Source organism: Parasteatoda tepidariorum, chromosome 3 (genome assembly GCF_043381705.1).
Source record: "Parasteatoda tepidariorum isolate YZ-2023 chromosome 3, CAS_Ptep_4.0, whole genome shotgun sequence".
Taxonomy (NCBI): Eukaryota; Metazoa; Arthropoda; class Arachnida; order Araneae; family Theridiidae; genus Parasteatoda; species Parasteatoda tepidariorum.
The window spans coordinates 77,974,457-77,987,977 of NC_092206.1; the positions used below are offsets into that span (position 1 = coordinate 77,974,457).

General features: G+C 28.2%; 1 non-coding gene across 1 annotated transcript; it reads left to right on the forward strand.

The window, feature by feature from the left end:
* The first annotated feature begins 1,702 nt into the window (after window positions 1-1,702).
* Window positions 1,703-1,784, forward strand: TRNAS-GCU (transfer RNA serine (anticodon GCU)). Its single transcript has one exon. It is a non-coding gene; the product is annotated as a tRNA-Ser (tRNA).
* Window positions 1,785-13,521: the final 11,737 nt, after the last annotated feature.

Consider the following 13,521-nt stretch of genomic DNA (forward strand, 5'->3'; position numbering starts at 1 on the left):
ACGAAATACCCAGAACACTCTATCAAAGCTGTAAAAATGATAATTCCAAAGATTTTTTACATAATTATAATTATTGCAAATTTGATTTTAGTGATATATCGTCATATAAATGAAGTCAAATAACGTAAAACACAAAGTCAAATAACAAGTTCTCATGTTCAAATTCTAAATCATAAATAATTTATAAATGTATTTAAATTTTCTTTTCAAAGGATATTAAAAAAGAAAATAATCTTTACTTTTGGGTCAGAAATCTGCTTAAAAAAATATTTCTTGCCTAGAAATTTCGAGATGTTTTTCTATTAATTATTAATAAACAAACGTCTCTGAGCAATCACAATACGTTATATCATTTTTTTTTTAATAACGAACATGCTTGTTTAGTAGCTGAGAAATTTAGGTATTACATCTTTTAAATTGTTTACGGTTATCTTAAATTCGCAACGGTGACATAGCTTAACTGTTTTTTGGAACTGTCACCAAATACATGTGGCTTCCTAGCCCTTTAATTTATGATCCAATCTTTCCGAAATTTACCTCAGGAAAAGGAAAATCGATTTCGTAAACACTGCTTTTTTTATATGATCTTCAGGGTGGTGCTAAGATGGTGCATTTATTTTTTTATGCACTGTAACTTTTACGTAATAATTTCTTATTAATAATTCAAGAATTACACCGAGTAGTCCGCTTTTTTGTTTATTTAAAAAAAAATTATAATGCATGTTTTTCTCTTTATATATAGACAACACTTTACTAGAAAACTCAAAAATAATGTTTTCTGCTGCATTTCAGACAATTCCAAATGAATTATTTCTGTGAATGTTGATTGATTTTTTGTTCTTTAGCAGTGCCACGCTTTTATTACAAAATTAGTTATTATGAATGTATTGAGTTATAGTTTTATTCAGTTATAAGCGTCATGTGTTTTAAGATTTTGTGATATGTGTGTGTTTGTGTATTGAAACTTAATGAGAATGAATCTTGGTTTCCTTTGCAGAACGCAGCCAACTGTAAAATTCTATCTCCTTCCGTTTTTAAAATTTAAACAGAATAAAATTTTCATTTTATAGCTTAGTATTCACTTTTGAGACACCCAATATATTTTCTTTATGCTTCTCCGTAACTTGTTAAACAAAGTAATATTTTACAAAGAATCAAAACAACTTATCATATAATACTCGCTGTATTATATATTTTATACAAAAGCTACAATTTTTATTTTTGGATAATGAACTAGCAATTTTTTTCATATATATTTTCCGCGCTGCTTTACAAAAAAATTACAAAAGAATACGAAACAAGAGATTAAGATTTAAAAAATTAGAACTGCGTTTTTAAACAAAACTGTTCAAAAACCTTCTCAACCTATGACAATACACGCTATATTCCTATATCGTGACGCAGTGGCCGAGCGGTGATTCTTTTGCACTGCTAATCCATCGGATTCTGTTCATGAGGGTTCAAATCCCATCTTCGTTGAGTTGTTAGTTTACTTTTGCTAAAAAAGCATATTTAAGATATGAATGTAAAAATTCAATAAATAAATGCTTTTAAATCATAATTATCACCTCTATTTTACTCATTTGTTGTTCTGGTAAGAAAAAAACATGAGAATTCAATCATAAAATTAAAAGTTATTCGAGTAAGCTTCAAAGTAAAGTGCGTCTGTTTCATGAATTTTCACATCTTCTTCCGGCAGTGTGACGAGGTGGCCGAGTGGTTAAGGCGATGGACTGCTAATCCATTGGGCTCTGCCCGCGTGGGTTCGAATCCCATCCTCGTCGTCTTTCGTCTTTAATTTTGCGAAGACTTTCTTTTGTTTTCGTGCATAATAAAAACAAAAGTATTTATTTTTTTACATATATTTTTCGTTTTTCCTGTTTAGTTTTTGTTTTTATTGTTAAATTATGAATTTAATAACAATTAAATTTATCATCTAGTTAGCAGAGATTTTGAACTATTGATTTAATGCTTGTTTATTTATTTTTTTCTTAACCAAAAAATATTATAGTGTAAACTTATGAAAGAATAATTGTCATACAACGAATATTTAAAACAAAAACTTTTCTTACATCTAATTAATATTTTAGGAAAAATGCATTGGGTAAACATGTGTTGCCCAATTACAAATAATCCATTTACAAATTAAAATAAGCATTCTTACAAGATTATTTATTATGAATTATTAAGCTTTAAATAATTAGAAAAAGGAACAAAAGGAGAAGAAAAAAAGAAAGTAAATATATTCTAATGATAAGTTTAAAATATTGATAAATAAAAAATTAGTTTTAATTCATAGTATAGGTTTTACGATTTTAATTTTGATTTCTAGATAATAATCCAGAAAAACGCACGTTAATTAATAAGCATATTTTGTAACTCGTGGACCAAATAAATGATTTTATGAAAACTGTATACATAAGCAAAAAAAAAAAACCTTAACCACAGTATATTAAATAAATAAGTTATATACATCAAATAAGAGAAAAATAAATAAACTAAGTTATTTTACTCATTATTCTAAATTTAAAATTTTGCATCTTAAATAAATATATTTTAATTGTATGGAATTTTTTATGATAAGGATTTAAACTGGTATTTTAAAAATAATATTGAGCAACACATACTAGTTTATCTTATTTTATCTTGATTTTATACTTTGCAATAATGCGGAAAATGTTTAGTTGAACGAATAATACGTGTACAGTAAGTGGATATTTTCTCGTTTTATCTACCACTTTTATCTTAGGAGCATTATTTGTTTCATGATTTTAGAACTAAATATTGAGTCCTAGATATGGAAGCAACGATAATTTTATGCTATGACTGCATCTCAAGAACTCAAACCAACCCCGAAAAAAAATCCTACTATTTTAACAAATTTAAATTCTTTTACAATAACATTTCTTTTTGTTTTATTGCATTAAATTTAATTTTATCCATTACATACAATAATATAAGATGTTGCGTAATCAATAAAATTAGTTCTACCTGAAAACATTTTTTATATTATTTCAGAAACATTCTAAAGTTTGAGGAGAAAATAATTTAATATTTGAAAATTAATAAAATTAAATGAATTAGAAATTAAGAATTTAAAATGTCAAACAACTAAAAAAATCCAGAGAAAGGTATTTAAAGGAAAAAAATATTCACACAGTTGTACTTGCTCAGAATTATGCTATTTACAAACTTAATAATCAATTAAAAAAATTTCACGAAAAATAAAAAAAAACATGATTTTAGATTCATGTCTGCTACTCATTAATTTAAAACTTACGTTAACCATTTTTTAAGAAAGAATAGGAATACATAAAATAATTTATGTCAAAAAAATAGTTCTTACGAGTTAAGATTTTTTTTTCTTTTCAGAAATCTTATTAAAAAGGGACTGAGTCACAATGATCCCGGTAAAGAAAAAAAAAATGGTTTTAGATTGATGTTTGTTACTCACTAATTTAAAACTTGGCTTACGTTGAAATTTAAATTTTAAAATTGTGCGTAACAATTTTAAAATTTAAGAAACAATAGAAGTACATAAAATAATTTATGTCAAAAAAACAGTTCTTACGAGTTAAGACTTTTTTTTCTTTCCAAAAATCTTATTAATAAGGGACTGAGTCACATTGATCCCGGTAAAGAAAAAAAAATGGTTTGTTACTCACTAATTTAAAACTTGGCTTACGTTGAAATTTAAATTTTAAAATTGTGCGTAACAATTTTAAAATTTAAGAAACAATAGAAGTACATAAAATAATTTATGTCAAAAAAACAGTTCTTACGAGTTAAGACTTTTTTTTCTTTCCAAAAATCTTATTAATAAGGGACTGAGTCACATTGATCCCGGTAAAGAAAAAAAAATGGTTTGTTACTCACTAATTTAAAACTTGGCTTACGTTGAAATTTAAATTTTAAAATTGTGCGTAACAATTTTAAAATTTAAGAAACAATAGAAGTACATAAAATAATTTATGTCAAAAAAACAGTTCTTACGAGTTAAGACTTTTTTTTCTTTCCAAAAATCTTATTAATAAGGGACTGAGTCACATTGATCCCGGTAAAGAAAAAAAAATGGTTTGTTACTCACTAATTTAAAACTTGGCTTACGTTGAAATTTAAATTTTAAAATTGTGCGTAACAATTTTAAAATTTAAGAAACAATAGAAGTACATAAAATAATTTATGTCAAAAAAACAGTTCTTACGAGTTAAGACTTTTTTTTCTTTCCAAAAATCTTATTAATAAGGGACTGAGTCACATTGATCCCGGTAAAGAAAAAAAAATGGTTTGTTACTCACTAATTTAAAACTTGGCTTACGTTGAAATTTAAATTTTAAAATTGTGCGTAACAATTTTAAAATTTAAGAAACAATAGAAGTACATAAAATAATTTATGTCAAAAAAACAGTTCTTACGAGTTAAGACTTTTTTTTCTTTCCAAAAATCTTATTAATAAGGGACTGAGTCACATAGATCCCGGTAAAGAAAAAAAAATGGTTTGTCACTCACTGATTTGAAACTTGGCTTACGTTGAAATTTAAATTTTAAAATTGTGCGTAACAATTTTTTATGAAAGAAAAGGAGTTTGTAAATCTTAAAAATATCCAGCTAGCACAAGCATGAGTTAAAAAACAGCAAAATGAAATCAAGAAAAATATTAAACACTTGGGTACTTGCACTTCAAGAAGAAGATGAAGATTTCCACTCATGTGACTAAACTCCTAAACTTTAGCTCCAGCTGGCTATAAGCAAAATGGATTGTTTAAGTTTCTCCGCATAAATTAGAATGTTAATTAAAGTGCAGTTAATTAAATGTAGTGCCGTATTTCACATCGAATTTGTTGAAAAATAATTCTTTCTCTCTTACATCTTTTACTTAACTAAGATTTAGTATTTGCTTATTTATTCCATTGTAACCGTGATATATTTTTGTTTTGTGTACCTGGTAACTTCGACGCACAATTAGTTTGTTTATTTTATACGTGACTTCATGCCTGTCTTTGTATTAAGTAAGAAATATATAGTGTAAGAATTGAAGTCCTTGTGTAAGAATGTAGAATGTGTCACATGAGAGAATTGATACTAGACTGGCTTGGCTTACTCAAAATAGAATGGAAAGAGTAGTTGCCAACGTAAACAAATGCCACGTTTCAACAACCAATCAGGATCGAGATACTCACACTACGTCACTTACAGATATACCATTACGAGTTATAGGAGTAAGAAACAGATTAATTTTTTGTATTAAGGGTTTATACTAATCCGTTACGGATATTTCAGTATATTTTTGCTTTGTTGTTGTGCGATTAATGTTTAAAATAAATTTTCTTTTTAAATGTTTTTGAATGTTTTTTTTATAAAAACTGTCTTTTTGGTAATACAGCTTTATTTGGCATAGAGTACATAAAATAATTTATGCCACAAAAATAATTCTTACGAATTAATTTTTTTTGTTGCAACTCTCCCCAAAAAGGGTCCGAATCACAGTGACTCTAGCAAAAAATAAAAATCATGATATTAGATTAATTTTCGCTACTCGCTAATTTAAGACTCGTTTTACGTAGAAATTTAAATTTTGAAATTGTGCGCAGCAAATTTTTAAGAAAGAAGGGGAATCCATAAAATAATGTATATAATAATAATAACTTCGATGAGTTGAAAAAGTTTTTTGTTCCAACTATCCCTAAAAAAATACCGAGCCAAGGTGACTATAGCATAAAATCATGATATTGGACTGATGCTTGTTTCTCACAAATTTGAACTTTGGCTTACGCAGAAATTAAAATTTTAAAATTGTGCGGCACAATTTTTGAGAAAAATAGAAAAAATAAAAATTGATTATGCCTAAAAAATAACCTAAGTTATTTAATCTTATACAAAACATCTTTTCCGAAGGTAAAGTTACTCCTATTACATATTGTACTGAACAAAAGTACATGGAAAGCTTTTAATATTTAAAATTTTGACATATTTTAGAACAAATCAAGTTCTCAAAATTGTGATAAGAACTCTTGAAATTCTTTTAATATTAATTAGTTCCTGATAAAGCTTAATTTTATAAAAGGAACATCGTAAAATATTCCGTGGAACATTAATTGTGAATCCCTATTTCACAAGAAGTTCAAAATGTGACACAATTCATTAAATTAAAGATGTATAACATTTTCATTTTAGCAATTAGCGCTATAGCGAATATTCTTTAATTTGAACACTTGTCCTCCTTAAATTATTACTAACCATTCAACACACTAATTCGTTGAAATTAACGATGTGTATTTAGTAGTGCCTTTCACAAATAAATAAAAGCTAGTTAAGAAAGAACATTTAACTTGTAACATCTCTAAAACATCTTTTTTTTTAAACGAGTAACCGTTTTTTTTTTCCTATTTTCCTCAAGCAAAGAAAACAAAAAAAGTTTATTTTAAAATTCTGCCTTAATAGCGTAATAAAATATCGTATTCCTGAATTTCATGACTAAAATCCTCTTTTCGGGAGCATTTCGGGCGACAACCCAATTAAATCGTTTTTGATGGAGAGGCTCCTGCCAGGAGAACCAAGTGCCGGATCGTGACTATCCGGCAACGGGAATTCGGAATATTATGTCATTTAACCGAGCTCTTAATCATGATAAATAAAGCGAGACACCGGTTAAAATGACATAATTGTGTTCCAATCAGCCTATTCTAAATCAGTTAGGGTTAATGAGGGAAATCATTAATTAGGCAAAGGAGGCAAAGTAGAGTTCGAGATGTTGTCAAGTAAATTAGCGTTTTATGCCGTCTACAGCAAAACAAGGTATGCATGCAGGAATTAAGTGGGGCGGTATACATATTGAAGAAAATACAAGTTAAAGTTTGTTTATAAATATTAAATTTCATACTTAGTTCCACGCTTTTAATCACGATAAATTAAGCGACAGTCGTTGTGACTTAGGAGATAAAGCGTTTGCCTATCATTGATATGAATCGGGTTCGAATCCCGGCGATGGCTGGTCAATGCGAATTCTGCACCCAGCTCGCACCGACTACAGTGCTGACGTAAATTATCCTCAGCTGTAGATGGATCATGGGTTAGAGTCCCTCTGCAGTCAGGCTAACTGAGGAGGTATTCGTGGTTTTCTTTTATATGTAACACAAATGGGGGATAGTTCCATCAAAAAGCCCTCCACGAAGGCAATTTTTTCCCAATATTTGATCCAGGAGTTTCCTTGTGTTCTGGATCGGGTTCAAAATTAGAAGGCTACTGAGTTGAACATTAGTAGTCGTAAATCTAAAAAACTTAGTCGGCTGTTTAACGACGGTTATAAAATAAAGCGAGACACCGATTAAAATGACATAATTGTTCTGTCTTGCCAACACACATATCTTTTATTTTATTGCTTTTTATTGTCTTTTCCTGCTTTAATTGTTTGCTTGAATATCTAAATGACATAATTGTGTTTCAATCATCCTATTCTAAATCAGTTAGGGTTAGTGAAGAAATCAAGAATTAGGCAAAAAAGGCAAAATCGAGTTCGAGATGTTGTCAAGCAAATTGGCATTTTATGCTGTCTCCAGCAAAACAAGGCAAGCATGCTTGGACTGATGGGCATCGCTCCTTGCATGTGTATAACGCCCCATGCGTGGGGCGATATACATATTGCAGAAAATGCGCGTATGGTTCAATTATAAATATTATGTTTCATCCTTTTTTTTTTTTCTTTTTGTTTCATCCTTAATTTCACGCTGCTAGGATATGTCCTCAAAACAGATAATACTGTACATTTTCCTAACCGAAGACTTTCATGCATTTTCGCATGCGCCACGACTTTATCAAGGTATGGGTGACATATAAGAGAAAATGTGATAGGTTGTTTACTTTTTTAAAGTTGATTCCAGCGTTGCTCAATTTTATGAAACTTTTTGCGCTTGTTTAAAAAAATATTAAGTAAGAGGCGTTGGTATTGAAGCGAAATCAAAACCATTGAATCAAATTAGATATAATTGTCAATAAAAATCGAAACTGGCATCAAAAAGTGCGCTGCGAATCAATATACATATTACAGAAAATGCAATGTGTATATTGAATGAGAATTTTTTTGAATTCGTTTTTTTTCCCTTTTAAAAACACATGCCCGATTATTGCAATTTTTAAACAACTTGATTTCGTCATATAGTGAATTTTAGACATAAGAACAGAACAGCTAAAAACTTTTGATCTAGTAACCTAATTTTCATTTTAAGATGCTACTTTTCCACTGAAGCCTTCATACGTAAAACTAAGAAGTATTTTTTTTATATAGGAAATATAAAAGGTTTCATTAGAATATTTTATTTACGAACCGATACTTTTATTTACAAAAAAATGATACGTAAACGTGTTGCAACTCAATACAGAATACTATTATGGCTGAATGTGTAAATCAAAGCGTTTTGCCAATAAATTCCACTTTCAGAATTTGTTTAAAAAAATTTTTAAGCACTTGTTCTACACCCATCAGATAATTATTTCATGTAGTGGTTTGAGTGATCATCAGATAGTGTTCTTTTTTTTTGTTGTTGATCTGAATAGCGGTTTCAAACATGGAGGAAACGAATCTGATATAAAATAAAAATAAAAAAAATAAAAGAAAAAGTACAATTTATGAATCAGTTTTATCATCTAAAGCCTTTGTCATTCTGGATAATATGATTTTATTCTTTATCAGTGTTGCAAAGTGACAATGGATGTATTTTCCTAGCTTAACTCACTTAAAAAATTTTGACGAGATGTTTTTATTTATTTATTTCTTATCTAGTTAATGAAGTCTATTTACATGTTTGCTGTGCAAGACTTGAAATAATCAAAAACTTTGTGATAATCTGTAAGAAAGGGAGAAAAAAAATTATAGATTGGAATTCATAGTATTAATTTATTAGTTAGTGGCGTCTTAGTAATTGTTTTTCTCAAACTATCTAAGGAATGATACTTGTTTGAAATTAGCTCAGAGATTTTGCTTTGTCAGTAGATTTATAAAGGTGTTAGCAGAAGTGGTTAAGTAACACCCCGCCTCAGATGGATGGGTACCAGCTAGCTAGTGAACTAAAAGAGGAAAATGCGAGTGTTGACCACAATGAGCACACTAAATCCACCCGGGTCACAAAGTTCCCATAACAAGACTATGCACCTGAGGATACTGGATCGGAGATTTATTTTTCTCTGGTTCAGGTCAAAATTAGGATCATTGGATGGATGAAAGATGTGATGAGTCCTCCCTGTAAAACAGACTGTCACTCATGTGTGTTACAAAGTTGTATTCTTGGCCATAAATGGCACCACTACAAAAAAGAAGCTAGTCCCTTTGCCTTAAATTCGCTTGCTTCTACCGAAGCAAAACTTGCTGGTATTGGTAACAACAGCAAATTCAATCTTCATGATTTCTGTAGCGCACAACAGGTTGGTGCGGGAACACTTTCCTGTTAGCAGATCTAAATCGTTCTCTGATTCAGGTCAAAATTACGATCTGTGGATGACTGAATGGATGTATGAATGAGTCCGCCCTATTAACGACTGTGTTGCATGGGTGTGGCAGATGTCGAATTCTTTGCCATAGAGGGCGCCACTGGAAAACAAGAAAAATCGCACCCCTCTGCCTAAACAGGCATACGAGAGAGAAAGAGAGAGAGAGCAGATCTAAATCGGATCTAGTATTTAATTTAAGAATAGACATTTCTTTCGCTGATAAGTTGATGCTTCAATTTTACATAAATTTTTTAGCATTATTAAACCACATGTAACACGAAAACGTCCCCCCCCCAAACTTCAACGTTTAATATCGACGTATAGTTGTTAATATTGTTACTTAGTTTCTTAAAAATGTTTAGGCAAATTGAAAACAAATTGTCTTCCCTATTCAGTCCAAAGTTTAATTTTTTTGCATCAAAAATGCAAATTTTAAAAGCCTAAATTTGGAGAAAAGTATAGTTTTCATATTCGAAACTATGAAGTTTAAGATGTAAAGTACCAATAAAAATTTTAATATTTAGATTTCCCTCAATCAACAAAATAATTTAACATGTACTGAATTCAAAAATAAATATATAACTGATTCATGTAGATCCCAGGAGACCTAAATGTTTCTATTTAATATATAATTTTATCATCATTATAAAGATTTCAATTTGTGTTTATTATAAAAGCATTAATTTATTTCCTTGTAAAAATAATTTTTAAAGAAAGAATTATGGAAATTTGTACATTTTCAAAGGAATCCCTATGCGCATTTTAAGGCGATTTCAAGGCTGTAATAAATAATAAAACAAGTCATCAGTTGCTTTAATGAAAATTTTTCAAATATACAGATTTAGCATTCATCAAGATCAACACAATGGTCATCAAACTCTCTTCGGACTGTTCCCGCTGGACATCCGCATCCAGGAACACACTTTTCTAGACAGCCAATGTCGTCATTATTGTAATTAGAGCATGTGAGAGGACAATATGAATAGCATTCATCATATTTTTCGCCTTTATTAATGTCACAATTCATTTTAAACCATAAAGCTGCAATTGAAAATTACAAATTAGCAATTTATGTCATAAACCAGAATTTTTCAAATTTCAAACGGAAGTTTCATAAAAGTTAAAAAAATTTCGTAATTTTTTTACCAGCATTGTAAGTGTTTAACTATTTTTTATGTAGACCAATGGGTGATCTTGAAAAATATATCTTGATTGATTTTTTTTCGAAAAAAAAATACTGTAGTAGCAGTAAAAAATAATTATTATTAATCTGTGCAGTGAGTGGTCAATTTATAAACATTTGGTTGTTTTATGCAAATAAGCTTTACCATCACAGTATCGTCATTAACGAGGGTTTGAGTAGTTCCAGCATGCGTTTGGATCCTTATTTCGTTTTGTAAATTCTAGTAAATTTTGCGAGTTGATATTTTCTAACAATTTAGATATTCTGTCATTGAAGAGAAGTAACTTAATTAATATTATAAGTAATGCATTGAAGAATTATATGAAATTGCATACAGTTTTTCTGAATTACATAGAATTATATTGCACCGAGAATTATATAAAATGTTTCCGTGAAGATTTTACAAATTAATAATTTTTTTAAAGAAGGGATGAACAAAAATGTTTGTGAAATCTCTTTATCTTAATCTGATTTAAATTTATAAATTAAATAATTTACTGTACTACTAAAACTCTGAAAATTTGCAGTATTTTGAAGTTTTCACTTTTTCTTTAAAAGTAGGGGCCTTCATTCTTTCTCGCTTCTCACACCAACCGCCCACGATTGCTTTGCAATCATTCTTGTTTTTAACAATTAATCACATCACAATAACTTGTCACATCGAAATTAAAAATTATTTAAAGAGAATATCATAAAAATCTTTATTGCAATAATACTGATTTGGTTCTACCGATTTAGTCTGAAGTTTTATATAGATGAAACTAGAATTTAGTATTTTTTCTCGATTGTCTTTAAAACTTCATGCACGTAACTATTTGTTTTTTGGTTGCCTTTATTTCAAAATATCGATTTCAAAATATTATTAAAAATATCGATAATTTATTTATTGTCTAATAATTGTAAAAAGATAAATATATATATCTTCGTCATAAAACGTTGTGTAGCTACCGTATTTTAAACTTACAATAGAGAAACAGCACCTTAAGTTTTAAGCAAATAATTTTGAAGAAAAATAAAAATCATAAAGGGAATAATAACCGAGAACAATATTAAAAAAATTATGTTAAGTACTGCCCTTAATTGTCTTAAAATAAGGGATAAATGAAAAAATTATAGGAAAATAACGTTATAACTGTTATAAATTTTATACTGTGGCAAGCAAAGATATCTAGATCTTATTTGTATGTAAAGGATCATATTATGTGATTTTATCAAATTTGATTGGTTGCTGTAACCTCATCAGAATTTTTCATCCAAAGAGTTCCATGCATGTATACAAGGGCGCCGGCTGAATAATATAAAAGGGGGTGCAACCCTCTAACATACTACCCCCCCCAAAAAAAAATCAAAAATAATTTGTTATTACATTTTGTTTTGTTATTACATATACTTTCATTTGTTATTTTCTTTCAAGATACATTATTTCATTGTTAACAAGATATTTAAAAAAAAGTACGAATTTCTTGTGCTTGCAAATTTTGAAACGAGAAACTGTATTGATGGCGCTGGCATAGCTACTGATTTTGAAACACAAGTAGTTTCGTATACTAACTGGTAGTTTAGTAGTTTCGTATACTAACTGGTTTGTATACGAAACTACTGAACATTGGTATTATTAACATTGGTATTTATTGTGTTGATGAAGTTTTACAGTTGTGAGAAGTCAGTTTGTGTTATACACCTTTGTTAAACTAAATAACTAATAGAGAATACAATATTATTTATATTTTTTTAAATGAAATTTGAAAATATAGCTTAGATATCTGCCCAGAAAAAATCTTTTTCTGACAGTTTAGATAAAAATTCTTGTTTGATTAAACAATTTTTTAATTGTTATATATCAATAATTACTTAATTATTTGTTTTTGAATAAAAATATTTTTAATAAAAAATTTTATAACAAAATTTTTTTTCTGTTTCTTTTTAATTGTTTAAAAAAACTTGATGTATAGTTAGTATTATGTATAAATGCCGGCAGATATTTCTAACCATACATAAAACATAATATGCTTTTTTTAATCATTCTTTTTAGTTCATTTAAAATGTTTGAATTATTTAGTTATTTTAATTAAAAAATAAACTTAAAAATTAAAAAAAAGGCGGGAACTTAATTGTCTTTTTAATATATAAGAGTCTAAATTAAAAAAAAATTCTTTCATTCAATTGTTAAAATTTATCTATAATAAATAATGCAAATAGAGCAAATACAATGTCAACCGTAATTAATTAAATTATGGTAATCTTACATACCTTTACCTAGACTGATGATAGGCAATGAAAGAAAAAGGCACAAAAAAGTTAGCATTAATTTCATTTTCTCGTTATAGCAAATAAATGAAGCAAAATGCTTTAAATCTCAATTCAATACTTTACTTACTGGTTCAGAATATCTTTTGGTGTAAATATTAATATCTAGGAGAATAAGTTAAAAGTTTATTTTTCTTCGATATAGAAGTTGAATTTTTAAAAAAAATCGTTAAAATAAATCAATTTTATTTTTAGTAATATAAATATTTTAATTGCATCAGTAGACAAAAAATCGGTATGATCCATCGCATTTTTTATTTTATTTTTAATGAAGTTTTCAATAAAATAATTTTTCTAATGTGCCTATTGTTTTGCTGGACATTACAAAATAATACATAATGATTCAAACAATACATAATTATACGAACAGTAAAAGAAAAAGATCACTTCGAGTGAAAAGCTGCATTTTTGGAAAATGCAGAACATTGTAAAGAACTTTGAATTTCCACTTTAGTTAACTTTATTTTTTGATGTTTCCAAATTAAGGAAATTTTTAAAATTTTTTCTAGAAGAAGATTAATAAAACCTCTTTAAGATGTAATGGTAAAAAT